The 12,951-nt window shown below is 39.0% G+C and overlaps 1 long non-coding RNA gene across 2 annotated transcripts in view; it reads left to right on the forward strand.

Annotated features, from left to right (window-relative positions):
- The window catches only part of LOC129435503 (uncharacterized), a 45,811-nt gene extending 35,089 nt beyond the window's left edge, over positions 1-10,722 (forward strand). The window contains exon 3 of one of the 2 annotated variants that reach the window (XR_012372070.1): positions 9,611-10,722. This is a non-coding gene — a long non-coding RNA (uncharacterized lncRNA). The remainder of the gene's footprint in view (positions 1-9,610) is intronic. The other variant, XR_012372064.1, reaches the window with a different exon arrangement.
- Positions 10,723-12,951: the final 2,229 nt, after the last annotated feature.

The following is a 12,951-nucleotide window of genomic DNA, read 5'->3' on the forward strand; positions in this document are numbered from 1 at the left end:
CATTTTGCACCTTCAGGTCATCCTACCTGTTTAATTTAAACTAGCAGTTAAGCAGCGGATGATATAGATCTGCAGAAGATGATTGGTTGATGAACACAGGTAATCTCCGCACATACACTTCTTTAATGTCCCAGATATAACAAGACGATTCACTTTACTTTCCTTGTAGGTAAACAGATGATGACGACAACAGATAACCACACATTCAGGTCATCCTACTTGTTTAATTTATACTAGTAGGACAATCTGACAGCATTTTGTACAGTCAGGTCATCCTACCTCTTTAATTTACACTAGTAGGACAACCTGACAGGATATTGTACAGTCAGGTCATCCTAGCTGTTTAATTTATAATAGTAGGACATTCCGACAGCACTTGGTACAGTCGGGTTATCCTCCATGTTTAATTTAAACTAGTAGGACAATCTGAAAGCATTTTGCACCTTCAGGTCATCCTACCTGTTTAATTTTTACTAGTGGGACAATCTGAAATCATTTTGCACTTTCAGGTCATCCTACCTGTTTAATTTATGCTGGTAGGACAATCTGAAAGCATTTTGCACCTTCAGGTCATCCTTCCTTTTTAATTTATACTAGTAGGACAACCTGACAGCATGTTGTACAGTCAGGACATTCTACCTGTTTAATTCATACTAGTAGGGCAATCTGAAAGCATTTTGCACCTTCAGGTCATCCTACCTGTTTAATTTATGCTAGTAGGACAATCTGAAAGCATTTTGCACCTTCAGGTCATCCTTCCTTTTTATTTATACTAGTAGGACAACCTGACAGCATTTTGTACAGTCAGGACATCCTACCTGTTTAATTTAAACTAGTAGGACAACCTGACAGCATTTTGCACCTTCAGGTCATCCTACGTGTTTAATTTATACTAGTAGGACAATCTGAAAGCATTTTGCACCTTCAGGTCATCCTACCTGTTTAACTTATACTAGTAGGACAATCTGAAAGCATTTTGCACTTTCAGGTCATCCTATCTGTTTAATTTATGCTCGTAGGACAATCTGAAAGCATTTTGCACCTTCAGGTCATCCTTCCTTTTTAATTTCTATTAGTAGGACAACCTGACAGCATTTTGTACAGTCAGGACATCCTACCCATTTAATTTATACTAGTAGGACAATCTGACAGCATTTTGCACTTTCAGGTCATCCTACCTGTTTAATGTATACTAGTAGGACAATCTGAAAGCATTTTGCACTTTCAGGTCATCCTACCTGTTTAATTTATGCTAGTAGGACAATCTGACAGCATTTTGTTCAGTCAGGTCATCCTACCTTATTAATTTATACTAGTAGGACAACCCGACAGCATTTTGTACAGTCAGGACATCCTACCCATTTAATTTATACTAGTAGGACAATCTGACAGCATTTTGCACTTTCAGGTCATCCTACCTGTTTAATTTATACTAGGAAAATCTGAAAGCATTTTGCACCTTCAGGTCATCCTACCTGTTTAATTTAAACTATTAGGACAACCTGGAAGCATTTTGCACCTTCAGGTCATCCTACCTGTTTAACTCATACTAGTAGGGCAATCTGAAAGCATTTTGCACATTCAGGTCATCATACATTTTAATCTATACTAGTAGGGCAATCTGAAAGCATTTTGCACCTTCAGGTCATCATACCTGTTTAATTTAAACTAGTAGGACAACCAGACAGCATTTTGCACCTTCAGGTCATCCTACCTGTTTAATTTATACTAATAGCACAATCGTGGGCAGTGGGCAGATGCCTCTCATCTGCACGGGAAATGAACGACCCCGCCTTCCACGAGTTTCCTGCTGCCTTGCAGGTTGGCCTTGTCTGGTCAAAGGCTATGGGAGTAAACCCAAATAGAAAATCCGGTACGGAAACCCTTATACTAGTAGGACAATCTGACAGCATTTTGTACAGCCAGGTCATCCTACCTCTTTAATTTACACTAGTAGGACAACCTGACAGCATATTGTACAGCCAGGTCATCTTAGCTGTTTAATTTATAATAGTAGGACATTCCGACAGCATTTGGTACAGTCGGGTTATCCTCCATGTTTAATTTAAACTAGTAGGACAATCTGAAAGCATTTTGCACTTTCAGGTCATCCTACTTGTTTAATTTATACTAGTAGGACAATCTAACAGCATTTTGCACCTTCAGGTCATCCTACATTTAAAATTTATACTAGTAGGACAATCTGACAGCATTTTGCACCTTCAGGTCATCCTACCTGTTTAATTTAAACTAGTAGCACAACCTGAAAGCATTTTGGACCTTCAGGTCATCCTACCTGTTTAATTTAAACTTGTAGCACAACCTGAAAGCATTTTGCACCTTCAGGTCATCCTACTTGTTTAATTTAAACTAGTAGCACAGACTAAAATCATTTTGCAACTTCAGGTCATCCTACCTGTTTAATTCACACTAGTAGGACAATCTGAAAGCATTTTGCACCTTCAGGTCATCCTACCTGTTATATATAAACTGGTAGGAAAACCTGAAAACATTTTGCACCTTCAGGGCATCCTACCTGTTTAATTTAAACTAGTAGGACAGTCTGGAAGCTTTTTGCACCTTCAGGTCATCCTACCTGTTTAATTTAAACTACTAGGACAATCTAAAAGCATTTTGCACCTTCAGGTCATCCTACGTGTTTAATTTATACAAGTAGGACAATCTGAAAGCATTTTGCACCTTCAGGTCATCCTACCTGTTTAACTTATACTAGTAGGACAATCTGAAAGCATTTTGCACTTTCAGGTCATCCTATCTGTTTAATTTATGCTCGTAGGACAATCTGAAAGCATTTTGCACCTTCAGGTCATCCTTCCTTTTTAATTTCTATTAGTAGGACAACCTGACAGCATTTTGTACAGTCAGGACATCCTACCCATTTAATTTATACTAGTAGGACAATCTGACAGCATTTTGCACTTTCAGGTCATCCTACCTGTTTAATGTATACTAGTAGGACAATCTGAAAGCATTTTGCACTTTCAGGTCATCCTACCTGTTTAATTTATGCTAGTAGGACAACCCGACAGCATTTTGTACAGTCAGGACATCCTACCCATTTAATTTATACTAGTAGGACAATCTGACAGCATTTTGCACTTTCAGGTCATCCTACCTGTTTAATTTATACTAGGACAATCTGAAAGCATTTTGCACCTTCAGGTCATCCTACCTGTGTAATTTAAACTATTAGGACAACCTGGAAGCATTTTGCACCTTCAGGTCATCCTACCTGTTTAACTCATACTAGTAGGGCAATCTGAAAGCATTTTGCACATTCAGGTCATCATACATTTTAATCTATACTAGTAGGGCAATCTGAAAGCATTTTGCACCTTCAGGTCATCATACCTGTTTAATTTAAACTAGTAGGACAACCAGACAGCATTTTGCACCTTCAGGTCATCCTACCTGTTTAATTTATACTAATAGCACAATCGTGGGCAGTGGGCAGATGCCTCTCATCTGCACGGGAAATGAACGACCCCGCCTTCCACGAGTTTTCTGCTGCCTTGCAGGTTGGCCTTGTCTGGTCAAAGGCTATGGGAGTAAACCCAAATAGAAAATCCGGTACGGAAACCCTTATACTAGTAGGACAATCTGACAGCATTTTGTACAGCCAGGTCATCCTACCTCTTTAATTTACACTAGTAGGACAACCTGACAGCATATTGTACAGCCAGGTCATCTTAGCTGTTTAATTTATAATAGTAGGACATTCCGACAGCATTTGGTACAGTCGGGTTATCCTCCATGTTTAATTTAAACTAGTAGGACAATCTGAAAGCATTTTGCACTTTCAGGTCATCCTACTTGTTTAATTTATACTAGTAGGACAATCTAACAGCATTTTGCACTTTCAGGTCATCCTACTTGTTTAATTTATACTAGTAGGACAATCTAACAGCATTTTGCACCTTCAGGTCATCCTACCTGTTTAATTTAAACTAGTAGCACAACCTGAAAGCATTTTGGACCTTCAGGTCATCCTACCTGTTTAATTTAAACTTGTAGCACAACCTGAAAGCATTTTGCACCTTCAGGTCATCCTACTTGTTTAATTTAAACTAGTAGCACAGACTAAAATCATTTTGCAACTTCAGGTCATCCTACCTGTTTAATTCACACTAGTAGGACAATCTGAAAGCATTTTGCACCTTCAGGTCATCCTACCTGTTATATATAAACTGGTAGGAAAACCTGAAAACATTTTGCACCTTCAGGGCATCCTACCTGTTTAATTTAAACTAGTAGGACAGTCTGGAAGCTTTTTGCACCTTCAGGTCATCCTACCTGTTTAATTTAAACTACTAGGACAATCTAAAAGCATTTTGCACTTTCAGGTCATCCTACTTGTTATATATAAACTGGTAGGAAAACCTGAAAACATTTTGCACCTTCAGGGCATCCTACCTGTTTAATTTAAACTAGTAGGACAGTCTGGAAGCTTTTTGCACCTTCAGGTCATCCTACCTGTTTAATTTTTACTACTAGGACAATCTAAAGCATTTTGTACAGTCAGGTAATCCTACCCACTCTGTGGGTGGTACTATAATCCCTTCTTTCCTTATATACCTAGGGTCTTACTAAACTGGGTGAATGGTTATAGTAGGACAAATATTGCAGTGCGTATATAATTCTATTGTCTGTATTGTAACATATTGTGTAGATAATTTGCAGTATTAAAAAAATAAAGTTGTCCTCCGAAGAGGGGGGGTGGTGGCGGGCCAAAAAAAGTAGGATAATCTGAAAGCATTTTGCACTTTTAGGTCATCCTACTTGTTTAATTTATACTAGTATGGCAAGCGAAAGCATTTTGCACTTTCAGGTCATCCTCCATGTTTAATTTATACTAGTAGGACAATCTGACAGCATTTTGTTCAGTCAGGTCATCCTACCTAATTAATTTATACTAGTAGGACAACCCGACAGCATTTTGTACAGTCAGGACATCCTACCCGTTTAATTTATACTAGTAGGACAATCTGACAGCATTTTGCACTTTCAGGTCATCCTGCCTGTTTAATTGAAAATAGTAGGACATTCTGAAAGCATTTTGCACTTTCAGGTCATCCTACCTGTTTAATTTATATTAGTAGGACAATCTGAAAGCATTTTGCACCTTCAGGTCATCCCACCTGTTTAATTTATACTAGTAGGACAATCTGACAGCATTTTGCACTTTCAGGTCATCCTACCTGTTTAATTTAAACTATTAGGACAACCTGGAAGCATTTTGCACATTCAGGTCATCATACATTTTAATCTATACTAGTAGGACAACCTGAAAGCATTTTGCACCTTCAGGTCATCCTTCCTGTTTAATTTATACTAATAGCACAATCGTGGGCAGTGGGCAGATGCCTCTCATCTGCACGGGAAATGAACGACCCCGCCTTTCACGAGTTTCCTGCTGCCTTGCAGGTTGGCCTTGTCTGGTCAAAGGCTATGGGAGTAAACCCAAATAGAAAATCCGGTACGGAAACCCTTATACTAGTAGGACAATCTGACAGCATTTTGTACAGCCAGGTCATCCTACCTCTTTAATTTACACTAGTAGGACAACCTGACAGCATATTGTACAGCCAGGTCATCCTAGCTGTTTAATTTATAATAGTAGGACATCCCGACAACATTTGGTACAGTCGGGTTATCCTCCATGTTTAATTTAAACTTGTAGGACAATCTGACAGCATTTTGTACAGCCAGGTCATCCTACCTCTTTAATTTACACTAGTAGGACAACCTGACAGCATATTGTACAGTCAGGTCATCCTACCTGTTTAATTGAAAATAGTAGGACAATCTGAAAGCATTTTGCACCTTCATGTCATCCTACGTGTTTAATTTATACAAGTAGGACAATCTGAAAGCATTTTGCACTTTCAGGTCATCCTACCTGTTTAATTTAAACTAGTAGGACAATCTGAAAGCATTTTGCACCTTCAGGTCATCCTTCCTTTTTAATTTATACTAGTAGGACAACCTGACAGCATATTGTACAGTCAGGTCATCCTACCTGTTTAATTGAAAATAGTAGGACAATCTGAAAGCATTTTGCACCTTCATGTCATCCTACGTGTTTAATTTATACAAGTAGGACAATCTGAAAGCATTTTGCACTTTCAGGTCATCCTACCTGTTTAATTTAAACTAGTAGGACAATCTGAAAGCATTTTGCACCTTCAGGTCATCCTTCCTTTTTAATTTATACTAGTAGGACAACCTGACAGCATTTTGTACAGTCAGGACATTCTACCTGTTTAATTCATACTAGTAGGACAATCTGACAGCATTTTGCACCTTCAGGTCATCCTACCTGTTTAATTTATACTAATAGCACAATCGTGGGAAGTGGGCAGATGCCTCTCATCTGCACGGGAAATGAACGACCCCGCCTTCCACGAGTTTCCTGCTGCCTTGCAGGTTGGCCTTGTCTTGTCAAAGGCTATGGGAGTAAACCCAAATAAAAATCCGGTACAGAAACCCTTATACTAGTAGGACAATCTGACAGCATTTTGTACAGTCAGGTCATCCTACCTCTTTAATTTACACTAGTAGGACAACCTGACAGGATATTGTACAGTCAGGTCATCCTAGCTGTTTAATTTATAATAGTAGGACATTCCGACAGCTGTTGGTACAGTCGGGTTATCCTCCATTTTTAATTTAAACTAGTAGGACAATCTGAAAGCATTTTGCACCTTCAGGTCATTCTACCTGTTTAATTTTTACTAGTGGGACAATCTGACAGCATTTGGTACAGTCATGTTATCCTCCCTGTTTAATTTAAACTAGTAGGACAACCTGACAGCATTTTGTACAGTCAGGTCATCCTACCTGTTTAATTGAAAATAGTAGGACAATCTGAAAGCATTTTGCACCTTCATGTCATCCTACGTGTTTAATTTATACAAGTAGGACAATCTGAAAGCATTTTGCACCTTCAGGTCATCCTACCTGTTTAATTTATGCTCGTAGGACAATCTGAAAGCATTTTGCACCTTCAGGTCATCCTTCCTTTTTAATTTATACTAGTAGGACAACCTGACAGCATTTTGTACAGTCAGGACATTCTACCTGTTTAATTCATACTAGTAGGGCAATCTGAAAGCATTTTGCACCTTCAGGTCATCCTACCTGTTTAATTTATACAAGTAGGACAATCTGAAAGCATTTTGCACCTTCAGGTCATCCTACCTGTTTAATTTATACTAATAGCACAATCCTGGGAAGTGGGCAAATGCCACTCATCTGCACGGGAAATGAACGACCCTCCTTCCACGAGTTTCCTGCTGCCTTGCAGGTTGGCCTTGTCTTGTCAAAGGCTATGGGAGTAAACCCAAATAGAAAATCCGGTACGGAAACCCTTATACTAGTAGGACAATCTGACAGCATATTGTACAGCCAGGTCATCCTACCTCTTTAATTTACACTAGTAGGACAATCTGACAGCATTTTGTACAGCCAGGTCATCCTAGCTGTTTAATTTATAATAGTAGGACATTCCGAAAGCATTTGGTACAGTCGGGTTATCCTACGTGTTTAATTTATACAAGTAGGACAATCTGAAAGCATTTTGCACCTTCAGGTCATCCTACCTGTTTAACTTATACTAGTAGGACAATCTGAAATCATTTTGCACTTTCAGGTCATCCTACCTGTTTAATTTATGCTCGTAGGACAATCTGAAAGCATTTTGCACCTTCAGGTCATCCTTCCTTTTTAATTTATACTAGTATGACTACCTGACAGCATTTTGTACAGTCAGGACATTCTACCTGTTTAATTCATACTAGAAGGGCAATCTGAAAGCATTTTGCACCTTCAGGTCATCCTACCTGTTTAATTTATGCTAGTAGGACAATCTGAAAGCATTTTGCACCTTCAGGTCATCCTACCAGTTTAATTTATGCTAGTAGGACAACCGGAAAGCATTTTGCACCTTCAGGTAATCGTACCTGTTTAATTTAAACTAGTAGGACAACCTGACAGCATTTTGCACCTTCAGGTCATCCTACCTGTTTAATTTATACTAATAGCACAATCGTGGGAAGTGGGCAGATGCCTCTGATCTGAAATGAACGACCCCGCCTTCCACGAGTTTCCTGCTGCCTTGCAGGTTGGCCTTGTCTGGTCAAAGGCTATGGGAGTAAACCCAAATAGAAAATCCGGTACGGAAACCCTTATACTAGTAGGACAATCTGACAGCATATTGTACAGCCAGGTCATCCTACCTCTTTAATTTACACTAGTAGAACAACCTGACAGCATATTGTACAGCCAGGTCATCCTAGCTGTTTAATTTATAATAGTAGGACATTCCGACAGCATTTGGTACAGTCGGGTTATCCTCCATGTTTAATTTAAACTAGTAGGACAATCTGAAAGCATTTTGCACCTTCAGGTCATCCTTCCTTTTTAATTTATACTAGTAGGACAACCTGACAGCATTTTGTACAGTCAGGACATTCTACCTGTTTAATTCATACTAGTAGGGCAATCTGAAAGCATTTTGCACCTTCAGGTCATCCTACCTGTTTAATTCATACTAGTAGGGCAATCTGAAAGCAGTTTGCACCTTCAGGTCATCCTACCTATTTAATTTAAACTATTTGGACAACCTGGAAGCATTTTGCACCTTCAGGTCATCCTACCTGTTTAATTCATACTAGTAGGGCAATCTGAAAGCATTTTGCACATTCAGGTCACCATACATTTTAATCTATACTAGTAGGGCAATCTGAAAGCATTTTGCACCTTCAGGTCATCCTACCTGTTTAATTTATACTAATAGCACAACCGTGGGCAGTGGGCAGATGCCTCTCATCTGCACGGGAAATGAACGACCCCGCCTTCCACAAGTTTCCTGCTGCCTTGCAGGTTGGCCTTGTCTGGTCAAAGGCTATGGGAGTAAACCCAAATAGAAAATCCGGTACGGAAACCCTTATACTAGTAGGACAATCTGACAGCATTTTGTACAGCCAGGTCATCATACCTCTTTAATTTACACTAGTAGGACAACCTGACAGCATATTGTACAGCCAGGTCATCTTAGCTGTTTAATTTATAATAGTAGGACATTCCGACAGCATTTGGTACAGTCGGGTTATCCTCCATGTTTAATTTAAACTAGTAGGACAATCTGAAAGCATTTTGCACTTTCAGGTCATCCTACTTGTTTAATTTATACTAGTAGGACAATCTAACAGCATTTTGCACCTTCAGGTCATCCTACATTTAAAATTTATACTAGTAGGACAATCTGACAGCATTTTGCACTTTCAGGGCATTCTACCTGTTTAATTTATACTAGTAGGACAACCTGAAAGCATTTTGGACCTTCAGGTCATCCTACCTGTTTAATTTAAACTTGTAGCACAACCTGAAAGCATTTTGCACCTTCAGGTCATCCTACTTGTTTAATTTAAACTAGTAGCACAGACTAAAATCATTTTGCAACTTCAGGTCATCCTACCTGTTTATATATAAACTGGTACGACAACCTGAAAGCATTTTGCACCTTCAGGGCATCCTACCTGTTTAATTTAAACTACTAGGACAATCTAAAAGCATTTTGCACTTTCAGGTCATCCTACTTGTTTAATTTAAACTAGCAGTTAAGCAGCGGATGATATAGATCTGCAGAAGATGATTGGTTGATGAACAGAGGTAATCTCCGCACATATACTTCTTTAATGTCCCAGATATAACAAGACGATTAACTTTACTTTCCTTGTAGGTAAACAGATGAAGACGACAACAGATAACCACACATTCAGGTCATCCTACCTCTTCAATTTTTACTACTAGGACAATCTAAAGCATTTTGTACAGTCAGGTAATCCTACCCACTCTGTGGGTGGTACTATAATCCCTTCTTTCCTTATATACCTAGGGTCTTACTAAACTGGGTGAATGGTTATAGTAGGACAAATATTGCAGTGTGTATATAATTCTATTGTCTGTATTGTAACATATTGTGTAGATAATTTGCCGTATTAAAAAAATAAAGTTGTCCTCCGAAGAGGGGGGGTGGTGGCGGGCCCAAAAAAGTAGGATAATCTGAAAGCATTTTGCACTTTCAGGTCATCCTACTTGTTTAATTTATACTAGTACGGCAAGCGAAAGCATTTTGCACTTTCAGGTCGTCCTCCATGTTTAATTTATACTAGTTGGACAATCTGACAGCATTTGGTACAGTCATGTTATCTTCCCTGTTTAATTTATACTAGTAGGACAATCTGACAGCATTTTGTACAGTCAGGACATCCTACCCATTTAATTTATACTAGTAGGACAATCTGACAGCATTTTGCACTTTCAGGTCATCCTACCTGTTTAATGTATACTAGTAGGACAATCTGAAAGCATTTTGCACTTTCAGGTCATCCTACCTGTTTAATTTATGCTAGTAGGACAATCTGACAGCATTTTGTTCAGTCAGGTCATCCTACCTTATTAATTTATACTAGTAGGACAACCCGACAGCATTTTGTACAGTCAGGACATCCTACCCATTTAATTTATACTAGTAGGACAATCTGACAGCATTTTGCACTTTCAGGTCATCCTACCTGTTTAATTTATACTAGTAGGACAATCTGAAAGCATTTTGCACCTTCAGGTCATCCCACCTGTTTAATTTATACTAGGACAATCTGACAGCATTTTGCACTTTCAGGTCATCCTACCTGTTTAATTTAAACTATTAGGACAACCTGGAAGCATTTTGCACCTTCAGGTCATCCTACCTGTTTAATTTATACTAGTAGGGCAATCTGAAAGCATTTTGCATATTCAGGTCATCATACATTTTAATCTATACTAGTAGGGCAATCTGAAAGCATTTTGCACCTTCAGGTCATCATACCTGTTTAATTTAAACTAGTAGGACAACCTGACAGCATTTTGCACCTTCAGGTCATCCTACCTGTTTAATTTATACTAATAGCACAATCGTGGGCAGTGGGCAGATGCCTCTCATCTGCACGGGAAATGAACGACCCCGCCTTCCACGAGTTTCCTGCTGCCTTGCAGGTTGGCCTTGTCTGCCCTACTGAAAAATCCAGCTAAGACCAGCATAAGCTGGTGAGCTGGTTTTAGCTGGTCCCCAGCTTGGTTTTAGCTGGTTTTGCTGGTGTAGGAAGCTGGTTTTGCTGATGTAGCAAGCTGGTCTAGCTGTGTTTTGGTCACATTTTAAGCTGGTCTAGCTGGTCTTAGCTGGTCATGCTGGAATACCAGCTGGACCACCAGCATGACCAGCTTTGTCAGGCTGGGAGGACCAGCGTAAACCACCTTAAACCAGCTAAAACCAGCTACCAGCTTATGCTGGTTTAAACTGGATTTTTCAGTAGGGTGGTCAAAGGCTATGGGAGTAAACCCAAATAGAAAATCCGGTACGGAAACCCTTATACTAGTAGGACAATCTGACAGCATTTTGTACAGCCAGGTCATCCTACCTCTTTAATTTACACTAGTAGGACAACCTGACAGCATATTGTACAGCCAGGTCATCTTAGCTGTTTAATTTATAATAGTAGGACATTCCGACAGCATTTGGTACAGTCGGGTTATCCTCCATGTTTAATTTAAACTAGTAGGACAATCTGAAAGCATTTTGCACTTTCAGGTCATCCTACTTGTTTAATTTATACTAGTAGGACAATCTAACAGCATTTTGCACCTTCAGGTCATCCTACATTTAAAATTTATACTAGTAGGACAATCTGACAGCATTTTGCACCTTCAGGTCATCCTACCTGTTTAATTTAAACTAGTAGCACAACCTGGAAGCATTTTGGACCTTCAGGTCATCCTACCTGTTTAATTTAAACTTGTAGCACAACCTGAAAGAATTTTGCACCTTCAGGTCATCCTACTTGTTTAATTTAAACTAGTAGCACAGACTAAAATCATTTTGCAACTTCAGGTCATCCTACCTGTTTAATTCACACTAGTAGGACAATCTGAAAGCATTTTGCACCTTCAGGTCATCCTACCTGTTATATATAAACTGGTAGGAAAACCTGAAAACATTTTGCACCTTCAGGGCATCCTACCTGTTTAATTTAAACTAGTAGGACAGTCTGGAAGCTTTTTGCACCTTCAGGTCATCCTACCTGTTTAATTTAAACTACTAGGACAATCTAAAAGCATTTTGCACTTTCAGGTCATCCTACTTGTTATATATAAACTGGTAGGAAAACCTGAAAACATTTTGCACCTTCAGGGCATCCTACCTGTTTAATTTAAACTAGTAGGACAGTCTGGAAGCTTTTTGCACCTTCAGGTCATCCTACCTGTTTAATTTTTACTACTAGGACAATCTAAAGCATTTTGTACAGTCAGGTAATCCTACCCACTCTGTGGGTGGTACTATAATCCCTTCTTTCCTTATATACCTAGGGTCTTACTAAACTGGGTGAATGGTTATAGTAGGACAAATATTGCAGTGCGTATATAATTCTATTGTCTGTATTGTAACATATTGTGTAGATAATTTGCAGTATTAAAAAAATAAAGTTGTCCTCCGAAGAGGGGGGGTGGTGGCGGGCCAAAAAAAGTAGGATAATCTGAAAGCATTTTGCACTTTTAGGTCATCCTACTTGTTTAATTTATACTAGTATGGCAAGCGAAAGCATTTTGCACTTTCAGGTCATCCTCCATGTTTAATTTATACTAGTAGGACAATCTGACAGCATTTTGTTCAGTCAGGTCATCCTACCTAATTAATTTATACTAGTAGGACAACCCGACAGCATTTTGTACAGTCAGGACATCCTACCCGTTTAATTTATACTAGTAGGACAATCTGACAGCATTTTGCACTTTCAGGTCATCCTGCCTGTTTAATTGAAAATAGTAGGACATTCTGAAAGCATTTTGCACTTTCAGGTCATCCTACCTGTTTAATTTATATTAGTAGGA

This window comes from Misgurnus anguillicaudatus, chromosome 1 (genome assembly GCF_027580225.2).
Source record: "Misgurnus anguillicaudatus chromosome 1, ASM2758022v2, whole genome shotgun sequence".
In the NCBI taxonomy this organism is placed as follows: domain Eukaryota; kingdom Metazoa; phylum Chordata; class Actinopteri; order Cypriniformes; family Cobitidae; genus Misgurnus; species Misgurnus anguillicaudatus.